Source organism: Ranitomeya imitator, chromosome 1, assembly GCF_032444005.1.
Source record: "Ranitomeya imitator isolate aRanImi1 chromosome 1, aRanImi1.pri, whole genome shotgun sequence".
NCBI classification, from domain to species: Eukaryota; Metazoa; Chordata; class Amphibia; order Anura; family Dendrobatidae; genus Ranitomeya; species Ranitomeya imitator.
In genome coordinates, this window is record NC_091282.1 from 612,924,758 (window position 1) to 612,946,090 (window position 21,333).

A 21,333-nucleotide genomic window follows, 5' to 3' on the forward strand; every position below is an offset into this window, starting at 1 on the left:
TGGTGGCGCCATGTTGCGTTTGGAGACCCCCTGATGTGCCTAAACAGTGGAAACCCCTCAATTCTAACTCCAACACACCCCTAACCCTTATCCCAACTGTAGCCGTAACCCTAATCACAACCCTAACCCCAACACACCCGTAACCCCAACACACCCCTAACCCTAACCACAACCCTAATTCCAACCCAACCCTAGCCCTAAGGCTATGTGCCAACGTTGCGGATTCGTATGAGATTTTTCAGCACCATTTTTGAAAAATCCGCGGGTAAAAGGCACTGCGTTTTACCTGCGGATTTACCGCGGATTTCCAGTGTTTTTTGTCCGGATTTCACCTGCGGATTCCTATTGAGGAACAGGTGTAAAACGCTGCGGAATCCGCACAAAGAATTGACATGCTGCGGAAAATACAACGCAGCGTTCCCACGCGGTATTTTCCGCACCATGGGCACAGCGGATTTGGCTTTCCATATGTTTACATGGTACTGTAAACCTGATGGAATACTGCTGCGGATCCGCAGCGGCCAATCTGCACCGTGTGCACATGGCCTAATTCTAAAGGTATGTGCACACTGCGGAAAACGCTGCGCATCCGCAGCAGTTTCCCATGAGTTTACAGATCAATGTAAACCTACGGGAAACAAAAATCGCTGTACACATGCTGCGGAAAAACTGCACGGAAACACAGCGGTTTACATTCCGCAGCATGTCATTTCTTTCTGCGGATTCCGCAGCGGTTTTACAACTGCTCAAATAGAAAATCGCTGTTGTAAAACCGCATTGAAATGCGCAGAAAAAACATGGTAAATCAGCCATAAATCCGTAGCGGTTTAGCACTGCGGATTTATCAAATCCGCAGCGGAAAAATCCGCAGAGGAACAGAATACGTGTGCACATACCGAAACCCTAACCCTACCCCTAACCCTACCCCTAACCCTAACCCTACCCCTAACCCTACCCCTACCCCTAACCCTAACCCTACCCCTAACCCTAACCCTAACCCTAGTTCTTACCCCAACCTTAGTGGGAAAAAAAAATATATTTTTTTTATTGTCCCTACCTATGGGGGTGACAAAGGGGGGGGGGGTCATTTACTTTTTTTTTTATTTTGATCACTGAGATATAACCTATCTCAGTGATCAAAATTCAAAAGCCATTTTGGAAGATGGCGGCGCCCAGGAAAGAAGACGGACGGTCCCCGGGAGGCCAGGTAAGTATAAGGGGGGGGGAGATCAGGGCACGGGGGGGGCGTCGGAGCACGGGGGGGTGGACCGGAACACGGGGGGGTGGATTGGAGCACGGAGTGGGGGATCGCTGTGCGGGCGGGTGGATCGCTGTGCGGGGGGGGATCGCTGTGCGGGGGGGATCGCTGTGCGGGGGGGGATCGGAGTGCGGGGGGGTTTGATTGGAGCACGGGGGGTGTGATTGGAGCACGGGGGGAGCGGGCAGGAGGACGGGGGAGCGGAGCACAGGACCGAGGGGAGCAGGCCGCAGATCGGGGGGCTGGGGGGGCGATCGGAGGAGTGGAGTGGGTGCACATTAGTGTGTCCAGCCATGGCCGATGATATTGCAGCATCGGCCATGGCTGGATTGTAATATTTCACCATTTTTTTAGGTGAAATATTACAAATCGCTCTGATTGGCAGTTTCACTTTCAACAGCCAATCAGAGCGATCGTAGCCACGGGGGGGTGAAGCCACCCCCCCTGGGCTAAACTACCACTCCCCCTGTCCCTGCAGATCGGGTGAAATGGGAGTTAACCCTTTCACCCGATCTGCAGGGACGCGATCTTTCCATGACGCATATGCTGCGTCATGGGTCGGAATGGCACCGACTTTCATGACGCAGCGTATGCGTCAAAGGTCGGGAAGGGGTTAAACGAGAAGGTGTGTCCAAACTTTTGGTCTGTACTGTATATATGCACACACGCAGACACACAGGCGGGTAAAAGGGTAAGTATGTTTTTATCTTTTGACCTTCTGACTTTCAGGCTCCATATCTCACCATCCACTACAGCAGGGGTGGGGAACCTCAGGCCCCAGGGCCATTTACGGCATTCGATGACCTTTTATCAGGCCCCGGGGCAGATTCTTAGGGACCGCATTCTTGGGCAAGGAGCTGTATTTTGATTGCCACCAGCTCATTAATTTCTTCTTGCTCTGTTAGCACACACATACAGTGTTCACTACTGAACACTGAAGGGCCTGCAATGAAAGATTACATCCTGACACCAGTGCCAGAGTCAGGATGTACTTTGTGGGCAGAGTTTGTATGGCCCCCGAAGAATGGCATAAAGATCCAAATGGCCCTTGGCAGAAAGAAAGATTCCCCACCTCTGCACTACAGCTTTGAATGTGAGACTACCATCATTTTATAGACAATCATCTTGGATATCTCATACTTAAATGTGACTTGCCGCTATTTAGCATATGATTAATTATCCAGATTTTTGTCATGTCACTACATTGTTACTATTTTGCTCCTAAAGATCTAAATTGTAATTTTTATAATTTTGTTAGTATTTTGTAAATTCACCTATGGCTTTCACCAGGGCCTGAATCCTCGAGGCAGTCTTGGCCAAATTCAAGCATGTATTAACCTTATGTTGATGTCAGGTCTCTTCTACTCGTTCCCTATCTTGGTACATACTGGTCACCTCACTTGGGTCTGTATAGAGCTTATTCTTCACCTCTCCCCACAAGTGTTAGATTGGGTTGATGTCTGGGGACTGTTGGGACAATCCAACACCTCTACTTCATTGTCATTGACCCATTTCTCCGCCAATCTCGATGTATGTTTCAAGTTGGTGTCCTGTTTGAATACTATGTCGTCCTTTTCATGCACATAGTACTTGAGTAACTCATCTTGTAGGATGCTCACATATAGCTCAGCATTGAGACCACCTCCGATCCTGGTCAAGTATCCAACACCTTTGGCTGTGAAACAACCCCTTGTTACTTCCAGACTCATTTGCACCCATCAGAGCCTGGGCTGTTGACTTTCATCTCATTGCTCTAAATCACTCATCTCTGATCTTCTACCGTCCTCTTTTCTTACCTTTTAACAAACTTGAGTCAACACTTCTTATGATGATATTGAAGTTGGGGCTTTGTCACCTTTTTTGGGCCACTATTCTAGACTTGCGGCACGTGTGTTACATGGCTCTTGCATGGATGTCTGTGATCTCACTATTACAAAAGCAAAGGAGCCACCTCCTCCATGGTCAGACTGGGGGGTCTGGGGCCCACAGGGTGAATGGACCCTAGGGGCCAACCCTACAGCTACAGCTTTGGCAAAAATTAAGAGACCACTGCAAAATGTTCAATTTGTCTGATTTTTCTCTTTATAGGTTTATTTTTGCACAAAATGTAAATTGTTCATTTATTCTATAAACTTCTGACAACATGTCTCTGAATTTCCAAGTGATAAATTTTGTATTTTTTTTATCAAACAAAGAAAAAATGTCAAAATTAAGAAAACAGTGCTTTCAGACCTAAAATAATGCAAAGAAAACTAGTTCATAATCATTTAGAAATAACAATACTAATGTTTTAACTCAGGAAGAGTTCAGAAATCAATATTTTGTGAAATAACCATGATTTTTAATCACAGCTTTCATGCGTCTTGGCATCCTTTCCACCAGTCTTTCACACTGATTCTGGCACAAAAATTTAAGCAGTTCTTCTTTGTTTGATGGCTTGTGACTATCCATCATCCTCTTGATTATATTTCAGAAGTTTTCAATGGGGTTCAGGTTTGGAGATTGGGCTGCCCATGACAGGGTATTGATGTGGTGGTCTCTTAGTTTTTGCCAGAGCTATATATGCAAATATAGTTGTTAGCCGTTAACCTTGGTATAATGGAGTGTCGACTGTAAAACACTGGTGGCTCCTGCACTTATTCTGTGCGCCCCCATAACTAGGATGTACAATGACGGTAGTTTACATTAATGGTTCTTTGACGAAAACAAGCTATCACCGATCCACAGGTTAGGAAGGTGATAACTTATTGATTGGTGGAAACTACAATGATCAGGAGAATGGGGAAGTTTTAAACCTGACAGGACACTTTTATCACTATTTTATTCCAATTTTATAATGGAGCTGCAGGTGGGATGTCTGACCGCAGCTCCACTCATCCTCTTTGGGGGCTTCCAGAAAAAGCCAAGTGCAGCCCCTTAGGCAGGGGTAGGATTCAAATTTTTAACAACAGGTTCTGTGTTTGAGTGTAGGAAAACCATACCCATTTTTTAAGCCACACCCATTTACACACACCTTTTCATCAGACATATACAAGTAGGGGAGCAGTCAAACCATACCTCCCAACTTTTGAAGGGAAAGAGGGCAAAGTTTGAGGCAAATTTTAGGCCACACCTCTGACCACACCCATTTCACAGCTAGTCACACCCATATCCACATCCCAACCACACCCATTTAGCACTGCTGATCACACTGTTTCATAAACAATAATTATAAACGAAAAAATATGGCCACACAGTGCACCATACTGTATAATGGCCACACATGATGCTCCATACTGTATAATGGCCCCACATGATATTGCGTACAGTATAATAGCCACACATAGTTACTCCTACACACGCGGCTCCACTCTGTACACCTTGTACACACACACCTCGTACACACCTCGTACACACACACACACGGCTCTGCTACATCCACACTGTAAACAACTCCTGACCCCACACATAAGCTTACCGTCATCCAGCACCATGACAACCAGCACAGCAGAGTCCTGCAATACAGGGAGACCCCTGATCATGTGAATCCTGACTTCACCCCTCCTGTGACCTCATCACAGGTCCTGTGCATACAGAGCAGCGGCAGCCATACATGTGGTGTGCGGCTCTCTGCGGGTGGATGGATGCAGCTCTGCAGTGCTGGACCACGGGGTTTGGGAGGTGTGGTACCGGATTGCGGCTCTGAATCTCCCCGGTTCGGGGAACCGGCTACTTTTTTAACAAGCGGTTCCATTGAACCAGGGAGAACCGGCTGAACCCCACCCCTGCCCTTAGGGAATGAATGAATCAGTGGTCTAGTCATACATGCTGCTCCATAATGATGGGGATAAGGGTTCACATTCTGCAGATAGGTGCAGGTCCCAGCAGTCAGACCCACACCAATCTATAACTTAGCACTTATCCTTTTGGCCACATTCACACTTTCAGTATTTGGTTCCTTATTTTACATCAGTATTTGTAAGCTAAAATTAGGAGTGGAACAATCAGAGGAAAAGTATAATAGAGACATCACTACTTCTGTATTTATCACCTACTCCTTGTTTTGGATTACAAATACTGAAGCAAAATACTTACCAAATGTGTGAACGTGGCCTTAAGATAGATGATTACTTGTTTCACCAAAGAACCCCTGTAAGTGCATATTTGCTACTGTGTAATAGTCACAGGATAGGGAGGGGTTAAACATTCAAGTATTTCATTTCTATTGGAAAACAAGAATCTTCTTATTGATATCATAGAGAAATTGACCTCCATACACAACACAATCCACTATACCAAGACCAATAATACCACACACAAGAAACAAATACGACCACAACGTAACCAGACCACATATTTTCACCACATAGTGACCGAATTATACCATATACAGCGAGCAAATACCGCCACACCATGACCAGACCACGTATTATCACCACATAGTCACCAAATAATACCACATACAGGGAGCAAATACTGCCACACCATGACCACACTACATATTACCACCACATAGTAACCGAATAATACCACATTCCATTGATAAATACTGTCATGTTATGACCAGACCACATATTACTAGCACATAGTGACCAAATAATACAACAAACAAGGGACAAATACCATCACACCATGAGCAGACCACAAATTGCCTCCACATAGTGACTGAATAATACCACATACAAAGGGACAAATACCACCACACCATGACCAGAACATATATTACCACCACAGTGACTGAATAATACAACATACAAGGGACAAATATCATCACACCATGACCAGATCACATATTACCACCACATAGTAACTGAATAATACCATATACAAGGGACAAATACCACCACACCATGACCAGATCACATATTACTACAATATAGTGAAAAAATAATGCCACACACAGAGGATAAATACCGCCACACCATGATAAGACCACGTGTTACCACCTCATAGAAACCGAATATCAAAAACAAGGGATAAATAACACCACTCTATAGTGACTGAATAATATCACATACAGGGGATAAATACCACCACACAATGACTAGACCACATAGTGACTGAATAATACCACATACAGGGGATAAATACCACCACACCATGACCACACCAGATATTACCACCACTTAGTGACCGAATATTACCACATACAGGGAACAAATACCACCACACAATGACTAGACCACATAGTGACTGAATAAAACCACATACAGGGGATAAATACCACCACACCATGACCAGACCCCATATTACCACCTCATAGTGACCGAATACTACAATACTGATCAATAATAAAAGCCACAATACTAATAACACTAATATTACCACTGGTGACATTATTACACAGGAGCTCTGTATATAGCTGTATATAGTATAAAGTATATAATGTCAGTGTAAAGGAAATACAGTGCCCACAGCTCTGTATATAGTATACAGTGTATAGTGTCAGTGTACAGGTAATGCAGTGATCACCAGTGGCATTATAGGGTAGATAGCGTTCATGTGTATATAGTGTACAGGTAATACAGTAACCACCAGTAACATTATACCCAGGAGTTCTGTTTATAGTGTCAGTGTACAAGTAATACAGTGATCACTAGTGACATTATACACAGGAGTTCTGTATATAGTTTCAGTGTACAGGTAATACAGTGAACACTGGTGACATTATACACAGGATCTCTGTATATGGTGTCAGTGTACAGGTAATACAGTGATCATCAGTCACATTATACACAGGACTTCTATATATAGTGTACAGGCAATACAGTGATCATCAGTGATATTATACACAGAAGTGTCAGTGTACAGTTAATACTGTGACCACTGGTGACATTATACACAGGAGCTCTGTATATACCTTAGTATACAGTATATAGTGTAGAGGTAATACAGTGGTCACCAGTGACATTATACACAGGAGCTATGTATATAGTGTCAGTGTACAGGTAATACAGTGATCACCAGTGTTACTATACACAGGAGTTCTGTTTAAAGTTTACAGTGTATAGTGTCAGTGTACAGATAATACACTGACTCACCTGTGACATCTGTAGTTGAAGTCCTTCATCTTTGCTTTTCTTCTTCATCCAGTGCAGACCCCATCATTTCTTCCAGCCAGGACTCGTCGCTGTAGAACATAAGACACAGTTATCTATAGCTGATCACTTCTAGAGCACATTCCCCACCTTTCACACTGCGTCAGATGAAGAGCAAAAAAGTCACATAGTGCTGCCCTGCACAGTAACAAGACGCCACTTTTGCTCCCCCCATGGAAGACAGTATCCTCAAAAGTAAATTAAATTACAGCAACAATAATGCCAACTGATTGGCCCTACAGTAATTGTGTCCCCACTTGCCACCATAAACCAATAATATATGTTCCTCATCCTGACCTCCATGCAGTAATTATGTTACCCCTTTATTTAATAAGGTCCCAAACCAGGGTCTCTTCCAGTAATAATGTCGCAGTCCTGGGCCCCATTATTCAATGTCCCAATCCTAAGCCCCTATGTTGACCTGTCCCAGGCTCCTATGTTCACTTTTATAATGTCCCTATCCTGGGCCCCTACGTCAGTTCCTATGTCCACTACCTTGCCACATGGGAGGTGGGGGGGAAGATTCTTCTCACTTTTCTGCACTCCCTGGCGTCGTCGTTAAAATGGCAGCCGACTGCAGCTGTGACAGGGCACTCTGCTCTGTGACAGGCCGCGCTCTGATGTCACATAGCAGTAACACTGAAAGCAGAATAACTATCAAAGGCTGCAGGCATCATCTGATTGGCATTCATTTAACTGCACTGATATGTGATGTTGACGCGCGGCCTGTCACACAGGAGAGCGCCCTGTCATGGCTGCAGCTGGCGTGCATCTTGATGTGCATTGTCACCAGGGCTGTCTCTAGGTTTTTGTGGGCCCTGAGTAAAAGAGTCTCAGTGGGCTTCTTTAACACATACCACAATTCATGATGCACAGATACAGCAGAGAAATATAGGTATGGTACAATGCCAAAGATTTCACTTCTTACATTACATGAGTGACATCTATTGTAAATTCTACAATAGGTTGGAAACTGGACAGTATAGTCCTCCATACAGTATTATGGGCACCACATAGTCCTCCATACAGTATTATGGACACCACATAGTCCTCAATACAGTATTATAGGCACCACATAGTGTTCTATACAGTATTATGGGCACAACATAGTCTTCCATACAGTATTATAGGCACCACATAGTCCTCCATATAGTATTATGGGCACCACAAACTTCTCTATACAGTATTATGGGCACCACATAGTCCTCCATACAGTATTATGGACATCACATAGTCCTCCATACAGTATTATGGGCACCACATAGTCCTCCATACAGTATTATGGGCACCACATAGTCCGCTATACAGTATTATGAGCACCACATAGTCTTCTATACAGTTTTATGGGTATCATACAGTCCTCCATACATTATTATGGACACCACATAGTCTCCCATACAGTATTATGGGCATCACATAGTCCTCCATACAGTATTATGGGAACTATATACTGCTCCATACAATATAATGAGCACCACATAGTCCTCCACACAGTATTATGGACATCACATAGTCCTCCATACAGTATTATGGGCACCACATAGTCCTCCATACAGTATTATGGGCACCACATAGTCCGCTATACAGTATTGTGGGCACCGCATAGTCCTCCATACAGTATTATGGGCACCACATAGTCCTCCATACAGTATTATGGGCACCACATAGTCCGCTATACAGTATTATGAGCACCACAGTCTTCTATACAGTTTTATGGGCATCATAAAGTCCTCCATACATTATTATGGACACCACATAGTCTCCCATGCAGTATTATGGGCACCACATAGTCCTCCATACAGTATTATGGGCACCACATAGTCCGCTATACAGTATTATGAGCACCACATAGTCTTCTATACAGTTTTATGGGCATCATACAGTCCTCCATACATTATTATGGACACCACATAGTCTTCTATACAGTTTTATGGGCATCATATAGTCCTCCATACATTATTATGGACACCACATAGTCTTCCATACAGTATTATGGGCATCACATAGTCCTCCATACAGTATTATGGGAACTATATACTGCTCCATACAATATAATGAGCACCACATAGTCCTCCACACAGTATAATGAAGGGAAAAGGGCAACAGGAAAATTTCCAGCTGGACTTGTGGTGTCCAGTAATCTGAATCTGAATATTAAAAGCTGCATTTTAATTCACTTGAAGCATGTGCTCTTCTGACACTGGAAATTTTCCTGTTGCCCTTTTCCATTCACTATCCATGTCCCCGACTAGGACGGTTCCGGGCATTTACCTCCAACAAGGTACAGACAGCAGAGTGAGCTTAACAACTTTTGTTTTACCACAATACAGTATAATGGCCCATATATTGCTCCATACAGTATAAAATGAGCCCATATATTGTGCCATACAGTATAATGGGCTTCATATATTGCTCCATACAGTATATAATGGGGCCCATATAATGCTCCATACAGTAATATGGGCAACATATATTGCTCCGTTAGGATGGGTGCATTGGCGGATATAAAAAAAGATGCGGAATTGTTACTAAGTATATCCGATAACTCTAGTGTACATGAGGGCGTGGATATTACACAAGGGAAGCCCTTCACTGGAGGAGTTTCATCTAAGTATATGCCTCCTATTTCACCTGGCAATTTGATTGATTTATTTGAAACGCAGGTTATCAGAGATGTTGAAGCTTTGGTATATGATAGAGTCCCCTCTAATCTTACATCTGTGGAGGTTAAAGCCATGGAAGAAATAAGGGCATGGGATGATATGATAATAAGACCAGCTGACAAAGGGGGCAAAATTGTTTTGCTCCCCAGGTCAATGTACATATCTGAAGCTTTGAGACAACTTTCAGATGACAAAACTTATAAACCATTGTCTGGTGACCCTACGCATAAATATAAGAATGAATTGATGTCCTTTTTGAGAAAACAAGTAGAACGAGGTGTGATTTCCCAGAAAAAAAGGTGAAAAGTTACTACCTGATTACCCCATTAAACCACATTGGTATTGTATCCCAAAGGTTCATAAATCCATAAACCATCCTCCGGGGCGACCAATCGTTTCTGGGACGGGCTCATTAACTGAGCCTTTGTCCCAGTATATAGATTGGTTACTGTGCCCCCTGCTTAATGATGTACCATCTTATCTAAAGGATACAAATGCCTTTTTGAGTAATATACATAAGTTTGAGTGGCAACTGGGTTTTTCATTGTCATCAATAGATGTGGAAAATCTTTACACCAACATCCCTCAAAACTTAGGTGTTGATGCCATAGAACAAATTTTGGTTTCTACGGGCAACAGTCAAAATTTCATTGAATTTGTATGTGGCAGTTTGAAATTTATTTTAACCCATAATGCCTTTACCTTTCTAGACAAATGGTATGTACAAGAAGTGGGCACAGCAATGGGTACGCCTGTAGCTTGCACGTTCGCTAATTTGATTTTGGGATTGTTCGAAGAAAAATATTTTACTCTGATAGTAACATCTATTTGAAACACATAAAATTTTATTCCAGGTATGTCGATGACATAGTCATTGTATGGGACGGCACTAAAGAATTGTTCCAAGACTTTGTGGTCTTTTTGAACAAGAACAATGATATGAACATGTCATTTACGTCAGTTTTTGGGGGACAATCCCTGGAATTTTTAGATGTGTTAGTAGAAATTAAAGAGGGGATTGTTTGTATTTCTTTATATCGAAAATCAGTGGCGACAAATGCAATGCTACATTTTGATACTTATCATCCTAGACATGTGAAAAATGCGCTGCCCTATAGTCAATTCCTTTGGGTTAGGAGAGTGAATAATACAGAAGAGGGGTTCCACAGACAATCAACGGAAATTAAAAATAGGTTCAAACAGAGGGGGTACCCCGAAAATTTGGTTCAAGCAGCCTTGGATGGAGTAGTAGTAGGTGTAGAGGCGGGGTCAATATGTGGTAAGAAGGTAGCAAATAAGAATAGAGACAAAAAATTTGCCTTTTGCTTTCGTTTCGGCGCCATGGACAATCATATACGCGCATCAATCAGAAAGAACTGGTATCTATTAGGCTACGTTCACACTAGCGTTCGGCTAGTGTGCGTCGCGCTAGCGTCGGGCGACGCAGCGGCGACGCACGCGTCATGCGCCCCTATGTTTAACATGGGGGACGCATGCGTTTTTGCTTGTTGCGTTTTCCGACACGTGCGTCTTTTTTGACGCTAGCGTCAGACCAAGAAAACGCAACAAGTTGCATTTTTCTTGCGTCCAATTTTCGTCAAAAAACGACGCACGCGTCGAAAAACAGTGCGTTGTGCGTCGCGTCGCCGACGCAGCGGCGCACAACGCTAGTGTGAACGTAGCCTTAGAACGGGATAAGGATATAGCTGACATAGCAGCAAGAGGTCCCCTAATAGCCAACAAACGGAGTATGAGACTGAGAGACAAATTGGTTAGAAATCGGACTGTAAAGTATAACAATAATTGGTTGAGTTCTGGCATTCCCAAAGGAAATATTAGGTGTGGACATTGTCCTTTTTGTAACCAGCACATAACGGAACGGTGGTTACATATGGGAGGTACAGATCACTGTGTTAATGAATTCATAACTTATAAAACCGACCACGTGGTATACGTTATTTTTTGTCCTTGCAAGTTTTTTTACATAGGGAAAACCATTCGCCCCCTTTGTGTCAGATTTCGTGAGCATTCTAAATCGGAGCGTTCTGGCAAGGGGGTTCCAAGATTAATTACACATATAAAAGACATACATGAGGGCAATCCCGCAGTATTGACATTTGCAGGCATTGAACGGGTTAATTCACCCATTCGGGGAGGCAATTGGGATAATCTCCTATTGAGACAGGAAGCCAGATGGATCATGCGGACTGGCGCAATGGGTCCACTAGGTTTCAACGATAGAGAAGACATGTCAATTTTTTTATAAATGTTTTCTTTGCTATTATTATAGTTTCTTTCAGTTAACTACTATAAACAGTGAGTCTTTTCATCTAAAATCGTAATTCCTTAGATAATAGTGTTAATGGTAATAATCTTGATTGTTCTGAGAAGTAAGTCCTTTGGTGGCTTTTCATTCTGCCGATCATTCCTTTGTATATTCTAATTATATGTATAATGTGTTTTTGTTTTTATTTTAGTGCTTTTTAATGTTTGTATTTCACGCAAGTGGGAGGGCGTGGGTTTGTTTTCGAGAGGGATGTGGCTATTTGCCTACATACCCCGTTCACCACCCAGCCCTCTCTCATGCAGACCCGTTGAAGCGCCAGCACTGCGTGAAACGGCCGTCGTCTCCTCCTGCTCATCCGAGCTCCACTCTTCTTCCCCCGGTTATGAAGTTTTATTCATGAAGATTTAATAAAGCTGCTATTTATAGAAGATTGGTGAGTGCATTCCGTGCTTTTTCTCTATCTTCATATTATGGAATACAATACTTACTATGGAGTTACACCCGTGATCTTCATTGCTATGGCTGTTTCAGACTGAGATCCATTACACACCGGCTTCACAAATAACTAGTTTTTGGACAGTGCCATTCAGCTTTTTTTCCTTTGTTTTTGCACATATATTGCTCCATACAGTATAAAGGGCCATATACTGCGCCATACAGTATATAATGGGGCCCATATAATGCTCCGTACAGTATATAATGGGCTCCATATATTGCTTGATACAGTATAATTGGCCCATAAATTGCTCCATACAGTATAATGGGCCTCATATATTGCTCTATAAAGTATATAATGGGCCCATTTAATGCTCAATACAGTATTATGGGCCCCATATACTTCTCCATAGGATATAATGGGAACCATATAGTCCTCCAAACAGTGCAATGGGTCCCATATATTGCTCCATACAGTATATAATTGGCCCATATATTGCTCCATACAGTATAATGAGTCTCATATAATGCTCCATAAAGTATATAACGGGGCCCATTTAATGCTCCATACAGCATTATGGGCCCCGTATACTGCTCCATAGGATATAATGGGAACCATATAGTCCTCCAAACAGTGTAATGGGTCCCATATATTGCTCCAAACAGTATATAATTGGCCCATATATTGCTCCATACAGTATAATGGGACTCATATTGCTCCATACAGTATATAATGGGGCCCATATAATGCTCCATACAGTATTATGGGCCCCATATATTGCTCCATACAGTATATAATTGGCCCATATATTGCTCCATACAGTATAATGGGCCTCATATAATGCTCCATAAAGTATATAACAGGGCCCATATAATGCTCCATACAGAATTATGAGCCCCATATACTTCTCCATAGGATATAATGGGAACCATATAGTCCTCCAAACAGTGCAATGGGTCCCATATATTGCTCCATACAGTATATAATTGGCCCATATATTACTCAATACAGTATAATGGGCTTCATATAATGCTCCATAAAGCATATAACGGGGCTCATTTAATGCTCCATACAGCATTATGGGCCCCATATACTGCTCCATAGGATATAATGGGAACCATATAGTCCTCCAAACAGTGTAATGGGTCTCATATATTGCTCCAAACAGTATATAATTGACCCATATATTGCTCAATACAGTATAATGGGCCTCATATAATGCTCCATAAAGTATATAACGGGGCCCATTTAATGCTCCATACAGCATTATGGGCCCCATATACTGCTCCATAGGATATAATGGGAACCATATAGTCCTCCAAACAGTGTAATGGGTCCCATATATTGCTCCAAACAGTATATAATTGACCCATATATTGCTCCATACAGTATAATGGGACTCATATTGCTTCATACAGTATATAATGGGGCCCATATAATGCTCCATACAGTATTATGGGCCCCATATATTGCTCCATACAGTATATAATTGGCCCATATATTGCTCCATACAGTATAATGGGTTTCATATATTGCTCCATAAAGTATATAAAGGGGCCCATATAATGCTCCATACAGTATTATGGGCCCCATATACTGCTCCATAGGATATAATGGGAACCATATAGTCCTCCAAACAGTGTAATGGGTCCCATATATTGCTCCATCTACTATATAAAGCTGAATGTGTGTGTGTGTGTGTGTGTGTGTGTGTGTGTGTGTGTGTGTGTGTGTATGTCCGGGATTGGCTGTGTGTGTGTGTGTGTGTGTGTGTGTGTGTGTGTGTGTGTGTGTGTGTGTGTGTGTGTGTGTGTGTGTGTGTGTGTGTCCGGGATTGGCATCTGCACCGTCGCAGCTACAGCCGCAAAATTTTGCACAGTCACACGTCTGGACCCCGAGAGCGTCATAGGCTATATTGTGAGGCGAAATTTTAACCCCACGCGTTCCAATTCACCAAACAATTTTGCCCCTATCTACATAATGGGGAAAAAGTGAAAGGAAAAGTGTTGGAAGCGTCGCAGCTACAGCAACAAAATTTTGCACAGTCACACATCTGGACCCTGAGAGCGTCATAGGCTACGTTGTGAGGTGAAATTTTAACCCCGCGCTTTCCAATTCACCAAACAATTTTGCCCCTATCTACATAATGGGGAAAAAAGTGAAAGGAAAAGTGTTGGAGGCGTCGCAGCTACAGAAACAAAATTTTGCACAGTCACACGTCTGGACCCCAAGAGCGTCATAAGCTATGTTGTGAGGTGAAATTTTAACTCCGCGCTTTCCAATTCATCAAACTATTTTTCCCCTATCTACATAATGGGGAAAAGTGAAAGGAAAAGTGTTGGAGGCAAATTGACAGCTGCCAGATGTGAACAAAGGGGACTTAAAGAGTGAGAGCGATGGCGCCAAAGAGTATATACCGTACAGTTGCTAAGGTGGGACCCCGACATGGGATACTCACCACACACGGGGATATGAACACACACACAAAATGCGCCACACACTACTACGTGCTTGAACACATATACCACCCTCAGCACACATTTCACCACACATACACCAACCTCGCCACATAAAAGTCGAAACACAAAAGTCGCCGCTCAAAACTCACCACGCGCAAAACTCGCCACATGCAAAAAATAGGCTCACGCAAAACTCGCCACAAGTGCAAAACTCACCTCATGGAAAACTCGCCACACACAAAACTTGCACATGCGGAAAAATTGCCACATGCACAAAATTTGCAACACATGCAAAAGTTGCCTCACACAAAACTTGCACATACTCAAAAGGCACCAGACATAAAACTCACCACGCGCAAAACTCGCCATGCGCAAAACTTGCTGCACACAACTTGCTAAACTAACCTGTCACATGCAACTCGACACACAAAAAGTTGCTACACGCATGTTGCCACACAAAACTCATCTCCCAAAAGTCGCTACATGCATGTCGCCACACACAACTCAACACACACAACTTGACAAACGAAACTCGCCCTAAAACACACACAAGTCTGGTATTAGCCTTCAAAAATAAAATTCTGATTAATAAGCAGACAAACTACAAGAGCAACAAATGTACCATATAGGAAATACGACAGCTGTCAGTCACATAACCTGTCTATTATGTGTATGTGTGAGCTAATATATACTGCCAGGGGGAGGGCTTCCTGTTGGCTGGGGATTTATCAGGCTGCCAATTTATCTTACAAATACTGAGGTAAAAATACTGAGCAAATAACGTGTTAACGAGGTCTAATACAGGAGATCACACAGGTATATACTATATACAGGGGAGATGACACAGATATATACTATATACAGGACAGATGACACACAGGTATATACTATATAAAGGAGGAGATGACATACAAGTACATACTATATACAGGAGGAGATGACATACAGGTATATACTATATACAGGAGGAGATGACACACAGGTATATACTATATACAGGAGCAGATTACCTACAGGTATATACTATATACAGGAGGAGATGACATACAGGTATATGCTATATATAGAAGATGACATACAGGTATATACTATATACAGGAGGAGATGACACACAGATATATACTATATACAGGGGAGATGACACACAGGTATATACTATATACAGGAGGAGATGACATACAGGTATATACTATATATAGAAGGAGATGACATGCAGGTATATACTATATATAGGAGGAGATAACATACAGGTATATACTATATATAGGAGGAGATGACATACAGGTATATACTATATACAGGGGAGATGACACACAGCAGGTATATACTATATACAGGGGAGATGACATACAGGTATATACTATATACAGGAGATGACATATAGGTGTATACTATATATAAGGGAGATGACAAACATGTATATACTGAGGTGAAAATGAGAGGTGTGAGGTGAAAATGAAAAGGTGTGAGTGCAAAATGAGAGGAGTGAGGGAAAATAGTGTAGGGATCGGAAAATGACAGATGTGAGGTCGAAATGACAAGTGTTAGGCGGGAATGAGAGGAGTGAGGGAGAAAATGAGAGGTGTGAGGGAGAAAATGAGAGATGTGAGGGGGAAAATTAAAGATGTGATTGGGAAAATGAGAGGCGTGATGGGAAAATAAGAGAAGTGACGTGCTATAACTAACCACAGATATTTACTATGCCCAGGCAACGCCGGGCTCTTCAGCTAGTACAGTATATAATTGGTCCATATATTGCTCCATACAGTATAATGGGCCTCATATATTGCTCCATACAGTATATAATGGGGCCCATATATTGCTCCATACAGTATTATGGGCCCCATACACAACCCCTGGCAAAAATTATGGAATCACCGGCCTTGTAGGATGTTCATTCAGTTGTTTTATTTTTGTGGGAAAAAAAGCAGATCACAGACATGGCATAAAACTAAAGTCATTTCAAATGGCTACAAGAAACACTAAAAGGAATCCAGAATAAAAAAATGCGGTAGTCAGTACTGGTTACCTTTTTTAATCAAGCATAGGGGAAAATTATGGAGTCACTCAATTCTGAGGAAAAATGTATGGAATCATGAAAAACAAACAAAAAAAACACTACAACACATCACTAGTATTTTGTTGCACCACCTCTGGCTTTTATAACAGCTTGCAGTCTCTGAGACTTGGACTTAATGAGTGTCAAACAGTACTCAACAGATGTTGACTCCAGTTTCCACCCATTCGTTCCTCATTTGTTTTGTTGTGCATTTCCTGTTTTGAAGACATATTGCTTTAAATTTCAGGTCTTGATGCTTTGATGTCTTCCTTGGTCTACCAGTATGTTTGCCTTTAACAACCTTCCCATGTTGTTTGTATTTGGTTCAGATTTTAGACACAGCTGACTGTGAACAACCAACATCTTTTGCCACATGATTTACCCTCTTTTAAGAGTTTGATAATCCTCTCCTTTGTTTCAATTGACATCTCTTGTGTTGGAGCCATGATTCATGTAAGTCCACTTGGTGCAACAGCTCTCCAAGGTGTGATCACTCCTTTTTAGATGCAGACTAACGAGCAGATCTAATATGATGCAGGTATTGTTTTTGGGTATGAAAATTTACAGGGTGATTCCATAATTTTTTCCTCAGAATTGAGTGATTCCATCATTTTTCCCCTATGCTTGGTTAAAAAAAAGTAACCATTACTTACTACCACATTTTTTGTTCTTGATTTTAGTTTTGTGTCATGTCTGTGATCTGCTTTTTTTTCTACAAAATTAAACAACTCAATGAACATCCTCCAAGGACGGCGATTTCATAATTTTTCCCAGGGGTTGTACTGCTCCATAGAATATAATGGGCACCACATAGTCCTCCAAACAGTATAATTAATCTCATATATTGCTCCATACATTATTATGGGCCCCATATATTGCTTGATACAGTATAATGGCCCCATCTATTGCTCCATATGGTATAATGGCCCCATATGTTGCTCCATGCAGTATATAACTGACCCATATATTGCTCCATGCAGTATATAATAGGCCAATATATTGCTCCATACAGTATATAATGATCCAAAATATTGCTGCATATAGTATAATGGCCCCATATATTGCTCCATACAGTATCTAAATGGGACCATATATTGCTCCATACAGTATATAATAGACCCCATATATTGCTCCATACAGTATATAATGGGCCCATATATTGTTCCATACAGTATATAATGATCCCAAATGTTGTTCCATACAGTGTAATGGCCCAATACAGTGCTCCACACAGTATAGTGGTCCCCATACAATGCTCCATACAATATAATGGGACTCATATATTGCTCCATATAGTTTATAATAGGCCCCGTATATTGATCCAAACAATATATAATGGGCCCCATATATTGCTCCATAGAGTACATAATGGGTCCCATATATTGTTCCATACAGTATAATGACCCCCATCTATTGCTCCATACAGTAAATAGACAACATATTGCTCCATACAGTATATAATGAGATCATCTATTGCTCCATACCGTATATAACAATCCCAAATATTGTTCCATACAGTGTAATGGCCCCCTAAATTGCTCCACACAGTATAGCGGTCCCCATACAGTGCTCCATACAGTACAATGGGACTCATATATTGCTCCATACAGTATGTAATGTGTTGTGAATTCTGTGGCAGAGCTCCCTCCTGTGGTCACAAGTGGTACTTCGGCTGGTTCTCTCTGTGAGCTTCCGTTGGTGGAGGAAAGTGGTACTGCGGCTTCTGAGTTTCCTTCCTCAGGTGATGTGGTGAAGTCGTTAGGTGCTGCTCTATTTAACTCCACCTAGTGCTTTGATCCTGGCCTCCAGTCAATGTTCTAGTATTGGACCTGTTTCCTCCTGGATCGTTCCTGTGGCCTGCTGCTCTGCATAGCTAAGTTCCTCTTTGCTATTTGTTTGCTGTTTTTTTCTGTCCAGCTTGTCAATTTGTTTTTTACTGCTTGCTGGAAGCTTTGGGACGCAGAGGGTGTACCTCCGTGCCGTTAGTTCGGTACGGAGGGTCTTTTTGCCCCCTTTACGTGGTTTTTTGTAGGGTTTTGTGTTGACCGCAAAGTTACCTTTCCTATCCTCGCTCTGTTCAGAAAGTTGGGCCTCACTTTGCTAAATCTATTTCATCTCTACGTTTGTCTTTTCATCTTAACTCACAGTCATTATATGTGGGGGCTGCCTTTTCCTTTGGGGTATTTCTCTGAGGCAAGGTAGGCTTATTTTCTATCTTCAGGCTAACTAGTTTCTCAGGCCGTGCCGAGTTGCATAGGGAGCGTTAGGCGCAATCCACGGCTGCCTTTAGTGTGGTTGGTGAGGATTAGGGATTGCGGTCAACAGAGTTCCCACGTCTCAGAGCTCGTTCTTGTTTTTGGGTTATTGCCAGGTCACTGTATGTGCGCTGACCTCTATGTCCATTGTGGTACTGAATTACCTTTCATAACAGTACTGGAGGCCCAAAGTACTAATGATTCCCAATAGAGGGAAAAAAGAAGTTCTGAGACCATTTTTTTTTCTTTGCACTGTGTTTTGCCTTTTTTTTCCCCTAGACATTTGGGTGGTTCAGGACACAGGTGTAGCAATGGACATTAAAGGTCTGTCTTCATGTGTGGATCAGCTCACGGCAAGAGTACAAAGTATTCAAGACTTTGTGGTTCAGAATTCTATGTTAGAACCGAGAATTCCTATTCCTGATTTGTTTTTTGGAGATAGAACTAAATTTCTGAGTTTCAAAAATAATTGTAAACTATTTCTGGCTTTGAAACCTCGCTCCTCTGGTGACCCAGTTCAACAAGTTAGGATCGTTATTTCTTTTTTGCGTGGCGACCCTCAGGACTGGGCATTTTCTCTTGCGTCAGGAGATCCTGCATTAAGTAATATCGATGCATTTTTCCTGGCGCTCGGATTGCTGTACGATGAGCCTAATTCTGTGGATCAGGCAGAGAAGAATTTGCTGGCTCTGTGTCAGGGTCAGGATGAAATAGAGGTATATTGTCAGAAATTTAGAAAGTGGTCCGTACTCACTCAGTGGAATGAAGGTGCGCTCGCAGCTATTTTCAGAAAAGGTCTCTCTGAAGCCCTTAAGGATGTCATGGTGGGATTTCCTATGCCTGCTGGTCTGAATGAGTCTATGTCTTTGGCCATTCAGATCGGTCGACGCTTGCGCGAGCGTAAATCTGTGCACCATTTGGCGGTATTACCTGAGCTTAAACCTGAGCCTATGCAGTGCGATAGGACTTTGACCAGAGTTGAACGGCAAGAACACAGACGTCTGAATGGGCTGTGTTTCTACTGTGGTGATTCCACTCATGCTATCTCTGATTGTCCTAAGCGCACTAAGCGGTTCGCTAGGTCTGCCACCATTGGTACGGTACAGTCAAAATTTCTTCTGTCTGTTACCTTGATCTGCTCTTTGTCATCGTATTCTGTCATGGCATTTGTGGACTCAGGCGCTGCTCTGAATTTGATGGACTTGGAGTATGCTAGGCGTTGTGGGTTTTTCTTGGAGCCCTTGCAGTGTCCTATTCCATTGAGAGGAATTGATGCTACGCCTTTGGCCAAGAATAAGCCTCAGTACTGGACCCAGCTGACCATGTGCATGGCTCCTGCACATCAGGAGGTTATTCGCTTTCTGGTGTTGCATAATTTGCATGATGTGGTCGTGTTGGGGTTGCCATGGCTACAAGTCCATAATCCAGTATTAGATTGGAAATCCATGTCTGTGTCCAGCTGGGGTTGTCAGGGGGTACATGGTGATGTCCCATTTCTGACTATTTCGTCATCCACCCCTTCTGAGGTTCCTGAGTTCTTGTCTGATTACCGGGATTTATTTGATGAGCCCAAGTCCGATACCCTACCTCCGCATAGGGATTGTGATTGTGCTATCGATTTGATTCCTGGTAGTAAATTCCCAAAAGGTCGACTGTTTAATTTATCTGTGCCTGAGCACGCCGCTATGCGGAGTTATGTGAAGGAGTCTTTGGAGAAGGGGCATATTCGCCCGTCATCGTCGCCATTAGGAGCAGGGTTCTTTTTTGTAGCCAAGAAGGATGGTTCACTGAGACCTTGTATAGATTACCGCCTTCTAAATAAGATCACGGTTAAATTTC

The 21,333-nt window shown here is 42.5% G+C and overlaps 1 protein-coding gene across 2 annotated transcripts in view; it reads left to right on the forward strand.

Annotated features, from left to right (window-relative positions):
* KCNJ10 (potassium inwardly rectifying channel subfamily J member 10) overlaps positions 1-21,333 on the forward strand; it is a 122,673-nt gene that overhangs the window by 6,146 nt on the left and 95,194 nt on the right. The window contains exon 2 of one of the 2 annotated variants that reach the window (XM_069726153.1): positions 12,476-12,718. The exons of the other annotated variant lie outside the window; for it this stretch is intronic. The gene's annotated coding sequence lies outside the window, so the exon portion shown is untranslated. The remainder of the gene's footprint in view (positions 1-12,475; positions 12,719-21,333) is intronic. 2 annotated transcript variants of the gene reach the window in all.